The sequence below is a fragment of the Elaeis guineensis genome, chromosome 1 (genome assembly GCF_000442705.2).
Source record: "Elaeis guineensis isolate ETL-2024a chromosome 1, EG11, whole genome shotgun sequence".
In the NCBI taxonomy this organism is placed as follows: domain Eukaryota; kingdom Viridiplantae; phylum Streptophyta; class Magnoliopsida; order Arecales; family Arecaceae; genus Elaeis; species Elaeis guineensis.
Genome location: NC_025993.2, coordinates 41,375,665 through 41,395,757, shown reverse-complemented (window position 1 = coordinate 41,395,757; position 20,093 = coordinate 41,375,665). Strand labels below are relative to the sequence as shown.

Here is a 20,093-nt window from a genome sequence, read left to right as displayed (position 1 = left end):
TCAAGGGCAAATACCACTGCAAGTAGCTCTTTTTCTATCGTAGTGTAGTTCAATTGAGCATCGGATAGAGTTTTGCTAGCATAATAGATCACATGTGGCTCCTTATTGATTCTTTGACCTAAGATGGCCCCTATTGCAAAATCGAAAGTGTCACACATGATTTCAAATGGGAAAGACCAATCAGGAGGTTTTATTATGGGTGCTATTGTCAGGGCTGTTCGTAACGTGTAGAAGGCTTATAGACATTCTTCATTAAAAATAAATGGTGTATCCTTGGCCAGCAGATTGCACAGGGGTCTCGATATTTTGCAAAAATTTTTAATGAAGCGTTTGTAAAATCCAGCATGACCTAAGAAAGATCGTATTTGTCAAACTGAAGTGGGGGGTATAGTTTTGAGATGACCTCAATTTTTACTTTATCTACCTTAATCCTCCTTTCGAAAATAATATGTCCCAATACGATTCCTTTCCGAATCATGAAATGGCTCTTTTTCCAATTTAAAATCAAATTTATCTCCGTACAGCGCTTAAGGACTTTGGAGAGGTTATGAAGATAATCCTCAAAAGTAGTTCCAAATACGGAGAAATTATCCATAAATACTTCGAGATATTTATCCACCATATCTGAAAAAATGGCCAAAATGCATCGTTGAAATGTAGCGGGTGCATTGTAGAGTCCGAACGGCATACGTCAAAAAGTGAAAGTGCCGTAGGGGCAAGTGAAGGTGGTTTTCTCTTAGTCATTCGAAAATACAGATATCTGATTGTACCCTGAATAACCATCTAGGAAACAAAAAAAATGTTGACCTGCTAGCCGTTCTAGGATTTGATCGACAAAGGGTAATGAAAAATGATCCTTTCTAGTAATGGCATTGAGTTTTCTATAGTCAATGCACACTCGCCAACCAGATGGTGTGCGAGTGGGAAGCAATTTACCTTCTTCATTCTCCACCATAGTAATATCTGCTTTTTTAGGTACTACTTAGTAGGGCTGACCCATTTACTATCGGATATGGGGTAGATGATTCTAGCATCTAACTATTTTACCACCTCTTTCTTCACTACTTCCCGCATATTTGGGTTCAGTCTCCTCAGTATGTTTCAATGGAGTTTGGCATCTGCCTCGTAATGAATATGGTGCATACAGATGGAGGGGTCAATTCTTTTTAGATCGGCAATGGACCAGTCGATAGCCTCTTTATTTTTCTTCAGAACACCAACCAATTGTGCTTCTTGATCCGGGGTCAAGTCTGATGCAATGATCACCGAAAGGGTGTCATTAGGTCCTAAGAATGCATACTTAAGTGTGGCCGGAAGTGGCTTTAATTCTAGTGCAGGTGGTGATTCTAATGATGGGGCTGTGGGTGTATTGGCTAATGCAGACAATGGCTCATACTTAATTATCCAATGGGGAGTAGTTTCATCACTTGATGTATCAACTAAAATATTTACTTCTTCACTACCTCCCTCCATATCACAGTCGTCCACTCCAAAGTACGTCAACTGGTGTCTCAAAAATCATGTGCAAAAATCATTGATGTTGCTTCCTCTATAATATCCTCGAATATATCTATCTCGAAGCAACTATCTATTGATGGTCCCTGGGATGCATTAAACATATTTAATCTCAATTTCTTATTCCCAAATGATACATCCATGACTCCTGTTTTACAATTGATGCATGCATTTGCCGTAGCTAGGAAGAGTCTGCCTAAGATAATGAGAATTTGCCTTGGATTGTCACTCAGTTCCATGTCAAGGACTAAAAAATTAACTAAAAAATAGAACTCATCTACCTTGACCAAAATATCTTTGATCATCCCATGTGGTGTCTTAATTAATCTATCAGCTAACTGTAGAGTGATCGATGTGGGTTTCAATTCTCTGAATCCAAAAAGTTCATAAACTGAGCTAGGTAAAAGGTTCACACTCGCCCTAGATCTAGGAGAGCTTGTTCGATGTGAAGGTCTCCTATAATGCAAGAAATGGTAGGGGTATCTGGATCTTTAAGCTTTGGAGGGATAGCGTGCTGGAATACAGAGCTAGCTCGTTCGGTGAGGCATACTTTCTTTGAGAGTTGTGATCGAGATTTACATTTCTGGGTGCATAATTTTTTCAAAAATTTTGCATAAGCTGGGACCGGTTTGATTGCATCTAGAAGGGGGAGATTAATTTGGACTTGCTTAAATAATTCCAACATCTCATTAAGTCTTCCTCCTTTCTTATCCACAAGAGTGGGGGCTTTTAAGGCACTCAAAAATGGGGCTTTAGGCAAGTAAGGTGATTCTGATGTAATTGGTCTCTTTTCTACTTTTGTGTCCTCCTTGCTCTTAGGTGATTTGGGCTTAGTCAGAGGTCTAGGGTCGGTCTCATTGATTTTACTCATATGTTCAATGACCTTTCCACTTTTGAGAGTCATGATTGATTTGACGTGTTCAGAAAAGATATCTGGAGTATTAGAGCTCTCAACCATGAATTATCCTCTCGGATTGCTCTCAAATTGGCTAGATAATTTTTCTCCTTCTCTCCTACTGACTGCGGTTGCTAGTTGACCTATTTGGGTCTCTAGCTTAGCAATGGATTGCGTGTGGGAGTTAAGGGTCTGGGTGTTGACTTCTAATCGTTCTAGCACTTTTAGAACCTTATCCTCAAAAGCTGAGCTATGACCAGTGATAGATGGTTGAGGAGTATTTTGAAACTGATGGTATGGTCCATGCCTATATGTCGGGTCCTGATAATTTGATCTAGGTACAGCAGGGCCAACCACTGGTTGTAATCTCCAAAAAAAATTTGGGTGGTTTCTCCAGTCGGGGTTATAAGTGTTCGAATATGGATCATTTTCTGATCTACGAGCTTGTTGGGCTTGAGTTTGCTGGACCTGCTCATGCACAAATTCAGAAAATTGAGATGCGGTTGGACATTTACTAACAAAATGAGTCGGACTTGTACACAATGCACAACATCTTGCACTAGATTAGGTAGAATCGAAGAGTGTCTGGTATTCAGAAGATGGTCTAATTTTTGGGACAACTCATCTACCTTACTGTGGATATCCATAACATTTCCAATCTGATAGATTTCACCTCTTTTCTACTGAGATATGGGTTGTTCTCTAGAGATGGCAGACATGTGATGTAGGGAGTTCTCACTAAGTATTTCAAAGAACTGCCAAGCCTCGTCCTCACTCTTTAGCATGAATGTCCCACCACACGATGCATTGATCATTTGTCGGTGTTTCTCCGATAGACCATCGTAGAAACACTGAACAAGTTGCCATTTGGGGATAGCGTGGTGAGGGTATTTACGAATAAGATCTCTTAACCTTTCCTATGTCTCATGAAAAAGTTCACCATCCAATTGGAAAAAACTAGTGATAGCTTTTTAAATTTGATTTATTTTTTCAATTGGAAAGTATTTCTTGAAGAATTCTCTCTGAAGATGGTCCCAAGTTGAAATGATTATGGAATTTAGGGAGTTTAATCAATGCTTAGCTTTGTCCTTAAGTGAAAAAGGAAACAATTTCAACCTGAGGGCATCATTAAAGAAGTTTTGGATTTTTACTATGGAGCATATTTCAAGAAATTCATCCAAGTGTTTATACGGATCCTCATTCATCAGTCCATAGAATGATGAAAGTATTTGAATAATGCTGGACTTGATTTCGTATTGTGCCACCTCCACAGGAGGAGGCTGGATACATGACGAGTAAGTATAAGATGAGGGAGTAAAATACTCTCTCAATTGTCATGGTGGGTCAGTCTCTTGTCTTGGATCCATGGTTTTGATTTGGTTTATTCGAATCATTTTTTATAGCTCTAGGTCTAATGGGTGTAAATCAGGTTGTAATGATCGACGTCCTAGCATGCACACAAAAGATCTCATCGAGTTTTAATTTCAATAAGTTTTTTTTTTTTTGAAAGAGAAGAGGAGAGTAGGAGGAGGAAAAAGAATTCTAAAGAAGAGAACCTAAGGAGTTCTAATGCTAAGAAGATAGAGAAGAATTAATTAGATTTGATATTTTTAGTCAATAATCAAGTGGTTCAATCAATCCTATCTATGGGTTATCCTAGATCTAGACAGCTCCTAACTGCCAAGGTCACCTTCAAGCACTCCAAGTAGCAGACTAGCCACTCAACTGGCCAGGTAAGTGTAAGGTTGGTGGGGGTCCCCCCGTTGCTTTTCTTAGACACCAACTGTGTTGGTCAGGTTAGCGAACGGAACTAATTAATGAACCACCTTCCTTCAAAACATAATCTCTGAACCACTTTTCTAGACACTAGTTAAACTGACTAACCTGAATCCGGTCTAACTTTTAGGGTTCTGTCCTATTGAGCTCGAGGATTCTTCAGGGTCAACGTCTAATCGATTTTAAATTAGAAGTTTAGGTCAATATAATTGCAAGGTGGTGATTTGTGGGCCAAGGAAGGGTGATGAAATCCCCACCTTATGTTGATTAGGATTTGGCCCTTAAGATTTTTGTTTGTATGAAAATATGCAATGCAAAAGAAAAAGATGTCCAAACATGTTAAGTGGATTTTAAAATTAATTGATGTTGCCCAGCTATGCAACCCAAGAGGGGGGGTGAATTGGGTTTCTAAAAATTTTAAGCCCAACAGATAACTTATGAAGAACAAAACAATGGCTTTAAATCAATATTAATTAACTAAAGCAGTATTGCAAGGATATAATAAAGAAATAAGATAAAGCGATAAAGCACACCACAAACACAAGGATTTATAGTGGTTCGGTGCTAACCTTGCACCTACGTCCACTCCCCAAGATCCCACTTGGGAATTTCAATCCACTATCCTTTGTATTCAACCCGAATACAAAACGTCGGAAACTCCGACACTAGCTATCCCAAGCTAGAATACAAGACGTCGGAAACTCCGACCCTAGCTATCCCAAGCTAGAACACTTGTTTCCCGGGTACAAGCCAACCCAAAACACTCCGATTTCAGGTTCGGATCAACCTTTCCTTGTTTTGGAAATCCTCCAAAAACAAGAGCAAAAACTCACAAAGAGTAAGAATAATTAGAGCACAGATGAATACAATAACAGCTCCTTAAATGAGCAAATATAACAATAAAAGCTTTACTCAAATGAAGAACCCCTTTTTTCAGATTTTCTCAAGATGAATGAACGGTTGAACGCTTGAGAAGAGGTTGATTGTTGATTGAAGATCTCTTGAAAGCTTTGAACGATCTCTAGATCAAGGTTGAAACGATAGGCGTGAAGAATTCTCTCCTTGAAAGATCTTTCTTTTCTCTTTCACAATCTCTCTGGTATATTGTGGATCCTCTCTCTTTTTCTCTATGGATATTTCGTTGATCTTAGGCTTTTTCTTGCAAATTTCGGATCCTCTCTTCTGTTCTTCTCTTTTTCCTCTCTTTTCTTCACATTTGATTTCACGTTTGATCCGCTATTTAATCTGCAATTTCTTTCATCATTTAAAGCATTTTGTAGCATTAGAAGCAAGAGAAAACAATTTAGGCAGATAAAGAGCCGTTAGAGGATTTTTAGGAAGCATAAATGGCAATTAAAACGGGCAAAAAAAATAGCCGTTGCTGACATTTCCCGTCGCAGGGGTCGACTCATGAGTCGACTCATGCTTCAGGAGTCGACTCATGAGTCGACTTCTGTTGCAACAGACCAGAAGATCTGATTTCTGAATTTTTCGGCTCAAATCAGCAGGGGTCGACTCATGAGTCGACTCATGCCTTGTGGGTCGACTCATGAGTCGACTCACAGGTCGTGCCAAGCCAAAAATCCAGCGTGCCATGGGAATTTTTTCGTGCCATTCAGCTCATAGTGCCATGAGTTGACTCATGAGTCGACTCATGCACTTCAAACCTTCATAACTTCAAAAATATTAGTCCAAACACAATAAAATTTTCACCAATAGATTTCAAATCATTTGTTCTACCAAATGATATTATCAAATCAGGATTTTAGCAAAATTACGATTTTGCCCTTGAAGAGCATAAGGACTTTTTCAATTGTTTGTATCCCTTCAATCTGCTTTGTAATCATCAAAATCAATCTAGGAGCAACAATCTCCCCCTTTTTGATGATCACAAAACATATGAACAAAAATATTTATGTTAATGCATTAATTTCAAAAGAATCCATTATGGGTGTATATGCTTGAAAAGAGTATGATTCTTTTGGCATGTAATATAAATGCAAAAATAGTTTGTCCATTTTCTTAAAGATTTGAAAAGGATATTAGATCATTTTGAGTTCAAGATATTTCAGAGCAAGAGAAGATAAATAACTTTTTCTATGTATCAGAGCAAAAATAATTTTTACAATGATATCAGAAAAGATTTTATAATGTATCAGAGCAAGAAAATTTTTAATGTATCAGAGAAAATTTCATACAGTATCAGAGCAAATGTTATAATATTTTAGAGAAACCTTCACACTGTATCGGATCAAATGTTATCATGTATCAGATCAAGTTGAAAGAAATTGTAGGATGTATCAGAGTAAAACAAATTTCTTATTGATGTCTCAAGGTGAGTAAAATTTCAAAAACAAGTTTGAATATCAGAGCATATATATAAAAAATACTTATTTGCATTTTACTCATGATTTTGCTTTTGATGGATTAAAGTTCTGTCTGATACCAAATTTCTCTGTCTGATACCAAATTTCGATACCAAAATTTCTCAAAGTTTTGTTTAATCTTTCAATCCTTGTTTTTATCTAATTTTTCCAATATTTGTTTAATTTCTTCAATATTTGTTTTAATTTAATTTCTCCCCCTTTTTTTTCATAATTTAGGGTTTTGCTTTTTGTCTAATTTCAATTTTTGTTTAATTTTAATTTCTCCCCCTTTTTGACATCATCAAACATAGTTAACTCTTTCTTTTCCTTTTCTGAAAATATTCTTTAATTTCTTCCTCTTTAGAGTTTTTCACAGATGTTTGCTCCCCCTTAATATAGCAATTATCAATAGCAAACAACAATAAGGAGAAGATAATATTTCAACAGATGTATCAGAGATTGAAATATAACCAAAATATAATCATTACAAAGAGGTAGAAATATAGGTAAAAGATGATTCCATTAAAATCATAATTGTTTCAATACATAGAATTCAACCAGCTAAATGTCAATACATGGCCCCAAGGTATAGATCCTAGAACAAGATACTAACTCCTAAGATCTAGATAAGTCAATGATCAGAGTCATCAGATATAGTATGAGAAGATGATGGATCAGAAGTGCGTCCTCTACCCCGTCTGCCTCTGCCACGAGCAGGAGAACGAGATGAACTGGGTGGCTGAGAACGCTGAGATGCTAGGGACTGAACAGAAAGGGTGAGTCTAATAGAATCAAGGACGTTCAGTGCTCTGGAAATAGATTGAAGTAGAGCAGTGAACTGGGTGGTAGCATGCTCACTCGATCCTCTGATCTCTTTCCTCAGTAGCTCATATCCACCTTCTAGTGCTCCTCTGAGCCTGCCAGCCTCTGCAGTGAGGTCTGTGACCTCAATGGTAGACTCCTGTGGCTGGGGATGGGCCAATGCAAGGACTTGCCCCTGCAAGTCAAGAACTCTCCCAGTAAGTCTCCAGACTGTATCCTCAAGCTGCTGTATCCTGACGGACTGATCTGAAAACATCTGAAATATAGTGGAGATGTGGGGAGTAATGGTCTGATCAGAAGAAGTAGCTCCAGGTGCAAAAGAAGTACTACTCCACTGGCTAGACAACAAAGAAACCACACGCTGAGATATATGCTCGATCTGATCGTCAGCCAGTCTGAACTCTGAATGAGGTGCTCTGCTCTCTGGCTGATACACTGGTGTGGGCATCCTAGTAAACTCAGAAGGGCCAGCCTCAGTATCATGAATGAACTGGGTATCTGGTGAAGCTGCCCTGAAATCATGTACAGGAGAAGATGGACCTTCTTCTTCTACTCTGCCTTCAGTTCTGTCTTCAGCTCTTTCCTCAGCTCTCTCCTCAGCTCTTTCTTCAGAGCCCTTGATCCAACCATCAACAGTCTTTGTAATTCCCATTCGGTGCAGGCTGTGTTGGTTGAAAGTGTCCACATGTGAGAGCTTGGTAGGTGTCTCCCCCTCACAGCTAACTCCAAACCTCCTAAAAACTCTAGTAAGGGCCATACCATAAGGCAAGTGTGCCTTGGATCTGTTCAAAGTTTCTCTCATGGCCTCTATCATAAGTGTAGGGAGGTTTAGGGGGGTCTGAGTGATGATATGAAACATGACACATACATCTCTGCCAGATAGTAAGTCATGTCTACCACTCCTAGGAAAGAATAGTTTTGTCACAATCTGATGCAGGACCCTCATCTCAATGGACAGTAGCTTTGCTTCCAATCTGTTTAAACTTCCTGAAAAATCTTCTCCTAAGATAATTCTGATCCCTTCTTCTTTAATTGGGAGTTCCAAATATGAGTATCCTTCACTAGGCAACTGAAGTATCTCTCCCAATATCCTAGAATCCAAACAGATGTCAATCTCCTTTACAGTTGAAGTCACAGACCCGTTTCCATAATTTAGGTTCTGGTAGAACTCTCTGACTAGATCAACATAGGTGACTTCCTTAAGAGAGCAATAAAGTTCCCATCCTTGATTTTTGATCTTGGTAGCAAAAGTAAAGCCTTCTTTCTCAAAGAACCGAAAATCTATATTTTTCCCGGTTTCTACTTTTCTATCAGAAAGAAGATTTACACTGGGGCTTATGGAGGGTTGAGAGGGACCTTGAGCAGGTACTAAAACTGGATTGGGAACAGTGGAAGACTGAGCATGCCTTTTCTTTCGGACAATTTCCTCAGGCTCTCGGATTGATTTCCTTCTTTGGGGAAGTTTCATCTTTGGAGCCATATCCAATAAGGTAGCAGACAAGAAGACTTGAATTCAGTGGAGGAGGGATCACAAAAGAGTAAAGAAGAATTTTGGTGGAGAAAAGAAGTAGATTTTGAATGAACGGTGAAGTTCTAGGGCACGTTCCACCCGCGCCTAACACTGCGAGAAAGCACAGAAAAATCCTTTTCAAGGAGGCGATTTTTGGTGGAGAGGAGGAGGGAGAATTGCCTCAGAATTGATCCTTGGATTTGGAGCAAAAAGAGTTGGAGAGGACGGCTTTCGGAAGGAAGACGACGAGAAGATGAGTCGTCTCATAAACAAGGTTTCCCGTTTTAAAAACAATGAACCCGATGGAAGTTGGTGGGATTTACAAGTTTGCCATTGAGTCGACTCATGGGGGTCGACTCATGAAGTTCAGAAAATCAGGAAAAATGCAAATAAATTCCAGAAAAATTCAAAATTTTGGGAGAAAGAATTTTGCTCAATGATAAGTTTTTAGAGTGATAAACCTGAGCTTTTGGGACCAGGATAGATGTTGAAAATTGAGCTCTAAGAGTTTTTGACATCTATTCTTTGGAAATTGAGAAATTTCAGACAAATGGATCTAGAATTCCTAGATTTCTCCTAATTTCACAGAATCTTTCCTCACTAAGGGCCTTTGTAAAGATATCAGCTAATTGATTTTCAGTGCAAACATATTCAAGAATTATATTTTTGTTTTGAACATGTTCTCTTATAAAATGATGTCTTATCTCGATATGTTTAGATCTTGAGTGTTGTATTGGATTTTTAGATAGATTTATAGCACTTGTATTATCACATTTTATTGGTGTTTCATTAAGTTTGATTCCAAAATCTTTGAGTTGTTGCTTAATCCACAAGATTTGAGCACAACAACTTCCGGCTGCAATGTATTCGGCCTCAGCCGTAGACAGTGCTACCGAATTTTGTTTCTTGCTAAGCCATGAGATTAGGTTAACTCCAAGAAATTGGCAAGTTCCACTTGTGCTTTTTCTATCTAATTTACATCCAGCAAAATCAGCATCAGAATATCCTAACAAATTAATTTGTGAGTCCTTAGAGTACCATAACCCTATAGTTTGTGTACCATCTAAGGATTCTTTTAACAGCATTCAAATGAGATTCCTTAGGATTAGATTGATATCTTGCACATAAGCAAACACTAAACATGATATCAGGCCTACTTGCAGTTAAATATAATAATGAGCCAATCATACCTCTATAGTATTTTAAGTCTACGCTTTTACCTTCATCATCCTTGTCAAGCTTACATGAGGGACTCATTGGTGTGCCAATTGGTTTGCAGTTCTCCATTCCAAATCTTTTGAGTAGTTCCTTGGTGTACTTGCTTTGGGTGATGGAGATTTCCTCTTTTGATTGTTTGATTTGGAGTCCGAGGAAGAAGGTGAGTTCTCCCATCATGCTCATCTCGAACTCTCCCTGCATAAGCTTAGCAAAGTCTTGACAAAGGGATTCATTAGTAGACCCAAAAATTATGTCATCAACATAAATTTGTATAATTAGCATATCATTTTGGTTTCTTTTAATAAATAGAGTTGTATCCACATTGCCTCTTGAGAAACCATTATTTAGTAGAAATTTGCTTAGCCTTTCATACCATGCTCTAGGTGCTTGTTTTAGACCATATAAAGCTTTATTTAATCTAAAGACATGATTGGGAAAAGCATGATTTTCAAATCCAGGGGGTTGTTCTACATATACTTCTTCAGAAATATATCCATTTAAAAATACACTTTTAACATCCATTTGAAATAGTTTGAATTTCATAAAGCAAGCATAAGCAAGTAGAAGTCTAATGGCTTCTAATCTAGCAACAGGTGCAAAGGTTTCATCAAAATCAATTCCTTCTTCTTGATTATATCCCTTAGCAACCAGTCTTGCTTTATTTCTAATTACATTTCCATGCTCATCTAATTTGTTTCTAAAGACCCATTTTGTGCCAATTATTGAATAATCTTTAGGTCTTTTCACTAAGGTCCAAACATTATTTCTTTCAAATTGACTGAGTTCTTCTTGCATAGCATTAATCCAGTTATGATCATTTTCAGCTTCTTCAAAAGTTTTAGGTTCAAGTTGAGATACAAAAGCACAATGATTAAGTACATCTCTAAGTGAAGAACGTGTTTTTACCCCATGCATAGGATCACCGATAATTAATTCCTTAAGGTGGTTGTGAACATACCTCCATTCCTTGGGTAAGTCATTTGTACCTTGAGGTTGTTCTTGAATTTCTTCACCTTTCTCATTTTGTTCATCTTCTTGATCCTTGTCTTCTGGAGTTGCTGAATCTTTCAGAGTGATCTCCTTCATACCTTCTATTAGTGGATCTGCATCATCAATACCCTCATTCTTCCTTGAAGGAAGATCGTTAGATTCATCAAAGACAACATGTATGAACTCCTCAACTACAAAGGTTCTTTTGTTGAACACTCTAAATGCTTTACTAGTGGAGGAGTAACCTAGAAGGATTGCTTCATCTGATTTTGCATCAAATTTACCAAGTTTTTCTTTGCCATTATTTAATACAAAACATCGGCAACCAAAAACATGAAAATAGGCAATATTTGGTTTTCTTCCTTTCCAAAGTTCATAGGGGGTTTTCTTTAAAAATTGTCTTATTAAAGCACGATTTAAAATGTAACATGCTGTGTTAATAGCTTCCGCCCAAAAATATTTTGGAAGGTTGCTTTCACAGAGCATGGTACGGGCCATTTCTTCTAAGGTTCTATTTTTCCTTTCAACTATCCCATTTTGTTGGGGTGTCCTAGGAGCAGAGAAGTTGTGGCCAATTCCATTTTCATCACAAAAATTTTCAAAGTCATGATTTTCAAATTCTGTTCCATGATCACTTCTAATATTTTGAATTGAAAACCCTTTTTCATTAGTGACTTTTCGATGAAATTTCGTGAAAATTTGAAAAGTTTCATTTTTGTGAGCTAAAAAGAAAACCCAAGTAAAACGAGAGTAATCATCAATTATTACAAATCCATATCGTTTTCCTCCTAGACTAGTGGTTTTAGTTGGTCCAAATAAATCCATATGTAAGAGCTCTAAAGGTCTAGAAGTTGAAATAGTATTTTTGGATTTAAATGATATTCTAGTTTGTTTACCTAATTGGCATGCATCACAAATTCTATCCTTTTCAAAATTTAATTTTGGCAAACCGAGAACTAAATCCTTTTTGATTAATTTTGAAAGAGAATGCATGCTAATATGTGCAAGTCTACGATGCCACAGCCAACTAGTCTCATTTATTTTAGCATTTAAGGAAACTAGGCATTGCATGTCTAATTTAGTTAAATCATTCAAGTCTACCATATAAACATTGCCATGCCTATGTCCTATAAATTTAATGCCATCGTTAATAGGACTCGTCACAATGCATACAGATGATTCAAAACTTACTTTATACCCTTTATCACAGAATTGACTAATGCTAAGTAAGTTATGCTTTAAACCTTTAACAAGTAAAACATTCTCAATGTATTTGGAGGGAGTGATACCAATGTTACCTATCCCGATGATCTTTCCTTTGCCATTATCTCCAAAGGTGACCATCCCTCCATCCTTAGCATCAAGCGTGATGAATTGTGATTCATCACCAGTCATGTGTCTCGAGCATCCGCTGTCAAGATACCATTTCCTGTTTCCTTCTTGGGATGCTAGACACACCTGCAAGCACAGATCAAGTTTCTGTCTTAGGTACCCAAGCTTTCTTGGGTCCTTTCAGGTTAGTCAGAATGGTTCCTTTTGGAACCCATATTTTCTTTGTGTTTGCATATTTGTTAATAAGACATGTGTATGATTTATGTCCTATTCTTCCACATTTAAAACAAGTAATATTTGTAGGCTTTTTGCTTGAAAAATTTGCATAAATATCCTTCAAAAATTTTTGTTTCTTCAGGGGTTTATAACCAAGTCCAGCCTTATCATATATAGCTTTCTGATTATCAAGGATCATATTTAGCTTGTTTGAACTTAAGGTGAACTTATCTACTATAGATTTCAGTTTGTTAATTTCATCCTTAAAGTTTTGATTTTCTTGAATCAATGTGAATTTTTCAATTGAAAGAATTTCAGCTTGTTTCACTAAGGACTGATTTTCCAATTTCAGCTCTTTGTTTTTCTTCCCTAGTTTCTTTAATTCATCAATTGAATCATAGAAAGCTTCATGCAATTCTTCAAAAGTAAATTCACTAGTGGATTCAGAAGTTACCTCATTTTCATGTGCCATCAGGCACAGATTGGCTTGTTCGGTTGAGGTTTCCTCGTCGGAGCTTGAGTCATCACTCGCACTCCAGGTCGCCATCATTGCCTTCTTTTTGAATTTCTTTGGACCTTTCTTCAATTGAGGACATTCGGATCTGAAATGTCCTGGCTTCTTGCACTCGTAGCATATAGGGGTTTGATCTTTCTCCTTTTCTATGCTTTGATCCCCTTTTGTAAATTTCTTTCTCATCCCCTGTTTCCTTTTTCTTAGAAACTTCTTGAATTTCCGGGTGATGAGAGCCATCTCCTCATCCTGATCTTCATCTTCAGAGTCATCTGTTTCATAATCAGGTGAAGTTATGGATTTGAGGGCAATGGTTCTTTTCTTTTTGATTTCATCCTCTTGATGTTGCATCATGCTAAGTTCATGAGTCATCAAGGATCCAAGAAGCTCTTCTAGAGGTAGAGTGTTCAAGTCCTTTGCTTCTTGGATGGCAGTCACCTTGGCTTCCCAAGTTCTTGGCAGTGACCTGAGAATATTTCTTACAAGTTCACTGTTAGTATAAGATTTGCCAAGACTCTTTAAACCATTGATTATATCAGTAAAACGAGTAAACATAGCAGTTATGGACTCATCATGCTCTATTTTGAACAATTCATATTTATGTACAAGCATGTTTATTTTAGACTCTTTTACTTGATTTGTTCCCTCATGGGTGACTTCTAACCTATTCCATATTTCTTTAGCAGATGCACAAGTAGAAATGCGATTGAATTCACTAGCATCTAGTGCACAATAAAGAACATTCATAGCTTTGGCATTTAATTGTGCCAATTTCTTGTCAACCTCATCCCATTCTTTCTCGGGTTTGGTTGACTCCTCACCATCTATAATCTTGGTGGGTGTGTGAGGACCATTCACTATGATACTCCACATATCATAGTCGAGTGCTTGTATGAAAATCTTCATCCGAGCTTTCCAATAGGTGTAATTAGACCCATTGAAAAGTGGAGGTCGGTTTGTTGATTGCCCCTCAGCTAGAGAAGTTCCAACATGGGTTGCCATAGATCTTTGGCTCTTTGATTGTTAGATCAAAGAAGGGCTAGAGCACTGGCTCTGATACCACTTGTTGCCCAGCTATGCAACCCAAGAGGGGGGGTGAATTGGGTTTCTAAAAATTTTAAGCCCAACAGATAACTTATGAAGAACAAAACAATGGCTTTAAATCAATATTAATTAACTAAAGCAGTATTGCAAGGATATAATAAAGAAATAAGATAAAGCGATAAAGCACACCACAAACACAAGGATTTATAGTGGTTCGGTGCTAACCTTGCACCTACGTCCACTCCCCAAGATCCCACTTGGGAATTTCAATCCACTATCCTTTGTATTCAACCCGAATACAAAACATCGGAAACTCCGACACTAGCTATCCCAAGCTAGAATACAAGACGTCGGAAACTCCGACCCTAGCTATCCCAAGCTAGAACACTTGTTTTCCGGGTACAAGCCAACCCAAAATACTCCGATTTCAGGTTCGGATCAACCTTTCCTTGTTTTGGAAATCCTCCAAAAACAAGAGCAAAAACTCACAAAGAGTAAGAATAATTAGAGCACAGATGAATACAATAACAGCTCCTTAAATGAGCAAATATAACAATAAAAGCTTTACTCAAATGAAGAACCCCTTTTTTCAGATTTTCTCAAGATGAATGAACGGTTGAACGCTTGAGAAGAGGTTGATTGTTGATTGAAGATCTCTTGAAAGCTTTGAACGATCTCTAGATCAAGGTTGAAACGATAGGCGTGAAGAATTCTCTCCTTGAAAGATCTTTCTTTTCTCTTTCACAATCTCTCTGGTATATTGTGGATCCTCTCTCTTTTTCTCTATGGATATTTCGTTGATCTCAGGCTTTTTCTTGCAAATTTTGGATCCTCTCTTCTGTTCTTCTCTTTTTCCTCTCTTTTCTTCACATTTGATTTCACGTTTGATCCGCTATTTAATCTGCAATTTCTTTCATCATTTAAAGCATTTTGTAGCATTAGAAGCAAGAGAAAACAATTTAGGCAGATAAAGAGCCGTTAGAGGATTTTTAGGAAGCATAAATGGCAATTAAAACGGGCAAAAAAAATAGCCGTTGCTGACATTTCCCGTCGCAGGGGTCGACTCATGAGTCGACTCATGCTTCAGGAGTCGACTCATGAGTCGACTTCTGTTGCAACAGACCAGAAGATCTGATTTCTGAATTTTTCGGCTCAAATCAGCAGGGGTCGACTCATGAGTCGACTCATGCCTTGTGGGTCGACTCATGAGTCGACTCACAGGTCGTGCCAAGCCAAAAATCCAGCGTGCCATGGGAATTTTTTCGTGCCATTCAGCTCATAGTGCCATGAGTTGACTCATGAGTCGACTCATGCACTTCAAACCTTCATAACTTCAAAAATATTAGTCCAAACACAATGAAATTTTCACCAATAGATTTCAAATCATTTGTTCTACCAAATGATATTATCAAATCAGGATTTTAGCAAAATTACGATTTTGCCCTTGAAGAGCATAAGGACTTTTTCAATTGTTTGTATCCCTTCAATCTGCTTTGTAATCATCAAAATCAATCTAGGAGCAACAATTGATTTATTTATATTAGTCAAGTGTTATGTATTATCGTTGTATTCCTTTTATATTATGTTATCTTTTAACAAGAAGAAATAAAAAATAAGTTTTTAAATTAGGTTAATTAGATATTAGAAGATCAAGTGAATCTAACTAAATGAAAAGTAAATCATACTAAGATTAAAAGGCAAGTAGGTATTCTACAAATAAAGTAATAAATCAAATCTACTTTTAGGATAATAAATTATTTTAAGCTATAGAAAATAGTAAATCACTAGGAATAATAGGTAATAATAAATAAGGTAACTACTTAACTAAGCAAATAAGGTAATCTCACAGTTAAGAATAAAAGGTAACTACATAATCCAACTAAAAGGCTAAGAATCTAATCTACTTATGAAGTAAGAAATCACTAATTATATAAAATAATAAATTATTCTAATCTATAGAAAGTAGTAAATTGCTAGGTTATAGAAAGTAAAAAATATTTTTATGCATGCAAATAAAGAAATCTAAATATAAAATAGTAAATCTACCATATATGAAGAGTAATATGAGGTGGAAATTTTAAAAAAAAATACATAAAAGGTAATCAAGCAATCTAAAGTAAGAATTAAAAATCTAAAAAATAGTAAAATATTTTTTATTTATTTTATAAATTTTTTTTGATTTTGAAATTTTTTTTAAAACAATCGCGCCAAAATCTCCAACAATGGTGCCAAAATTTGATGCGTATCGTAGCACACCAAAATTAACCCTACTCACTACTATGTAGATAGGGTGAGTCGGGATCGTATTGACAGGGATCTTAGTTAATTATTTTAAAAATATAAAAGAAAAAAATAATAAATTATAAAAAAAAACTAAGAAAGAAGTATGAAAAATAAAATTACTTTTCATTAATCTAATAAAGAAACATACATAAAGAAAAGAAATAAAATTACGATACAAGACAACTAAACCAAATTGATCTTCTTGCTGCACCCGATGGTGGATGTGTCTCCTTGAATCCTTTATCTTCCTCCGTGCAGACAGCGACAGGATGGCTGGAAGGCTTAGTACAGAAACTCCAAGGAAGAAAGGTTGATGAAAGCAGATATGTAACAGAGAAAAGGTAGCAGCACTAGGATTAGAACCTCTCCTAGATTTGATAGGATATGAAAAAAGAGATCTATGGAGGAATATGTTGTGCTAGGGTTAGTACCTCCCCTAGACTTATGAAGAAGAGGGAGAGAGAAAGAGAGACGCTTGAAGAGAACTTAGGCGTTGGCTTGATTCTAAAAAGAGGAAGGCCTTGGGGTTCTATTTATAGAGTGAGGAGGCTAGGATTTCATGAAAAGAGAGATGGGAGTGTGAATAAGGATCCTTGGATCTTCATATTGATTCTCCTCTGTAGATCAATAAGTCGTGTTCACAACTTAGTTCCATTTATCTTTTAATCTGGACCTTTGATTGGAGAGGTTGCTTCTTGACCCTTGATTTTTAAGTTGCGTTCACACTGAAATAAGTACTGATTGCTTGGTTCACTCAAATCTGAACCAATTTGAGTCCAAATTGAATCGTATGAACCCAAACTCCCAATTACCTGTAAAATAGACTATATAGCATTAAATTCTTAATAAAATAACATTAATGATTACAATATTTAGTGCCTTTAGCGTCTTAAATTAAGTATTCATCAGTATCCAATCAATAATATGTAGTTTTCTCATAGTTTCTAATATCAACAAACATCCCCACAACCCAATCTTAGATTCAGAGTCACTTTGTGGGAACTTCAAGAGAGAAGAGAGATCATAGCTTAATATCAAAGGAAAAGGGGGCATACCTATGTTCGGCATACATATTCATTAATTTCATTCAGTACCTTTCTCTAGATAGAATCCTGATTTGATTTGGATCGCGACCCCACAAAGATGAGCTAACTCCAAAAATTTATCGTCGGTTCAGATTGTAGACTGCAACTCACCTGCATGAAGCAAGAATCACTAGTAATATCAATCAGCCAAAACTGGATGATCGGGCCGAGTGCTACCCCCTCTTCCCCTCACTCTCCTTTCCTTAATATTCACCTTGAGTTATCAAAGCTCTAACTAATTCAGAGGGGCTCAATTGGCCCGATCACCCTATGCTACTGGCGCTTCCAAGGGCAAAGCTTTCATCTTTGGCGGCTAGCAAATAGAGGGTGAGCACACTATTTGGCAATTACATCTATTGATACTTAGATAGATATACTACTATAGTTGTAGTAGTGGTAGTAATTTGATTCTATAGCATAAAAGTAGAAGACTTGGTCATGTATCTTCGACTACATTGAAGAAACTCAAACACCTTCAATTGCTTTCTATATTTGCATTATATTGGCTATAAAGAAGATCCTTGTCTGGTAAATGGTTGAAAAAGCCAAACAGGGTATTGTTTCATCAAAAATATTTGACTTCTCTTTGTTAAAGAGTGAAATACCAAGCTATCCTTCTTAGCAGTCAAGTAGGTGCCAGTTCTGACCGAGAAGTAGTCGAGTCAGTTCTGACATCGATAACAAGTTTCGTAAAAAGACTTAAGAAGCCCAAGTCTTCTTCTTTGCACTCCTCGGCCTTCCTTAAAGCCTTTTGGCTCCCAGCTCATCAAGTCAGGAGCCAAAGATTGAAACTAGCCTAGCCCAGGTTAGGTAGAGATCAAGGGATGTATGGAGCTCAATCCTTTTTGCTAAGGTTGGAAAATCATACACATCCCTTATCTGTGAGTCGAGAAAGATTTCCATCACTTGCTGAGCCCCCTTTCTCTTTGGTCCATAGAGATAAAATGTAGGACGTGCCAATAGTTCATCAGGGAAGAAAGGACTCACCAAATCGGGATCATTAGTGAATACGAAAGAACTGTCTTTAGCTCCTCAACGATAGAAACCTCTAATTTAGCCAAAGGCTTGATGAGGCCCTCTGATAGCCTAGTAATTTCAATAGGCTGCTCAAAGGTGATGGGTGGTTGAGGGGAGGAGAGAGAATGCATGCATTGAAATTCTTTCTATTGGAGGTTCGAGAATCTATGATAAGAAGGATATCTAAGGTTAAAGAAGAATTCAAGAAAGTCCATTACTTAGAAGTGATCTCATCTCGTCTTGCTTGTTGGAGAGAGGAAGCTTCCCAATGGTTGAAGAAAAAGCTAATGCCCTGACCCCAACAGCGCCTAGTCCTTAGGGCGCTAGTCGATGACTGATGTGTAGATCAGTGGCCAACATTGTGGGTCAGTCATGATTGAAGTGTAGCCATGTCTTCGATTCAAAGTTCTACCCATAACACCAACATTATCTCCAAATTTTCCTTTTATTTAATAACCTTACATTGTGGAAATCTCTCTGAGTAGTCATGGCCCAGCCATATGAATCCAACAAAATCCAACTCCCTCTATCATCACAAAACTGCCTGAGACACAAGTACGGTTGACAACCAAATGTACTACCAACTAATATATTCTCTTTTTAAGCAGTGTTATCCCTTCGAAACATCCAACGCATCCATAGCTTCCCATTTGTTCAGTTGGTTAGCACAGAAAACCCTTGTCAATCTATCATTTAATGGGTCTAGCTTAGCTTCCTGCAAACAACCTTGTATCTGGAATTCTTGATACAATCCTTTCCCACTTTACTTTTTTCCAGTCCTGTCGAGTCCTTTACAGTTCCATGCAAGGATCATCATAAATCTAGACATCCAAAAAACTAAAGAGTCAAGGACACCAAGGACATAACCAACTAGCTTCCCTAGAACAAGAGAAAGGCCTCGACCATACTCAAGGGAAACGAAAAGGAATCTCCACATGTTATATAACATGGCAGGAAAGACTGTCCACATGTTATATAACTTGGCAGGTTTTATAGCTTGGCTCATGGAAGGAGAGTAACTCCGAACAAGATAGCGAGAGAAGATGTGGAAATTGTTGTAAGATAAACCAAATGGAGCAATTTAAGAAGCGAAACAATGACCTTCTCTTCCACCCCAAAGACAAAAAGGAACGTCCGTCAAACGAAGAATGGCATCCAAACCAAGGAGAATCGGGAGAAATGGGACAATGTGAGTGGGGAGATGGAGGGTCAGATGGAGCTGACCTGGGGCTGGGTCCTCTAATATCTAACTAGAGACCACAAGCCCCCCAATTATCGGTAACCACCACCACATTGGCTAGTCTCCAACACCAAGCTTTAGGAAGAGAAGAAGACCCAGCCGTCCTCTAGGATCCCTAGAGTGGAAGCAAGCTACGTCAGCATGCCAGGACGAGCTTCTCCATACCTTCTTCTCCTAGCTTCCTCATTTCTCAGCTAACTTTGATTGCAGTAAAGTTTTCCTCGCACATTTAACTGCAATCAACCAAGAAGTACCAAAAACCACCATGCATAC

The 20,093-nt window shown here is 37.5% G+C and overlaps 1 non-coding gene across 1 annotated transcript; it reads left to right on the top strand.

Moving 5' to 3' along the window:
- Nucleotides 1-3,283: 3,283 nt before the first annotated feature.
- Nucleotides 3,284-3,389, top strand: LOC140854943 (small nucleolar RNA R71). Its single transcript, XR_012138037.1, has one exon. It is a non-coding gene; the product is annotated as a small nucleolar RNA R71 (small nucleolar RNA).
- Nucleotides 3,390-20,093: the final 16,704 nt, after the last annotated feature.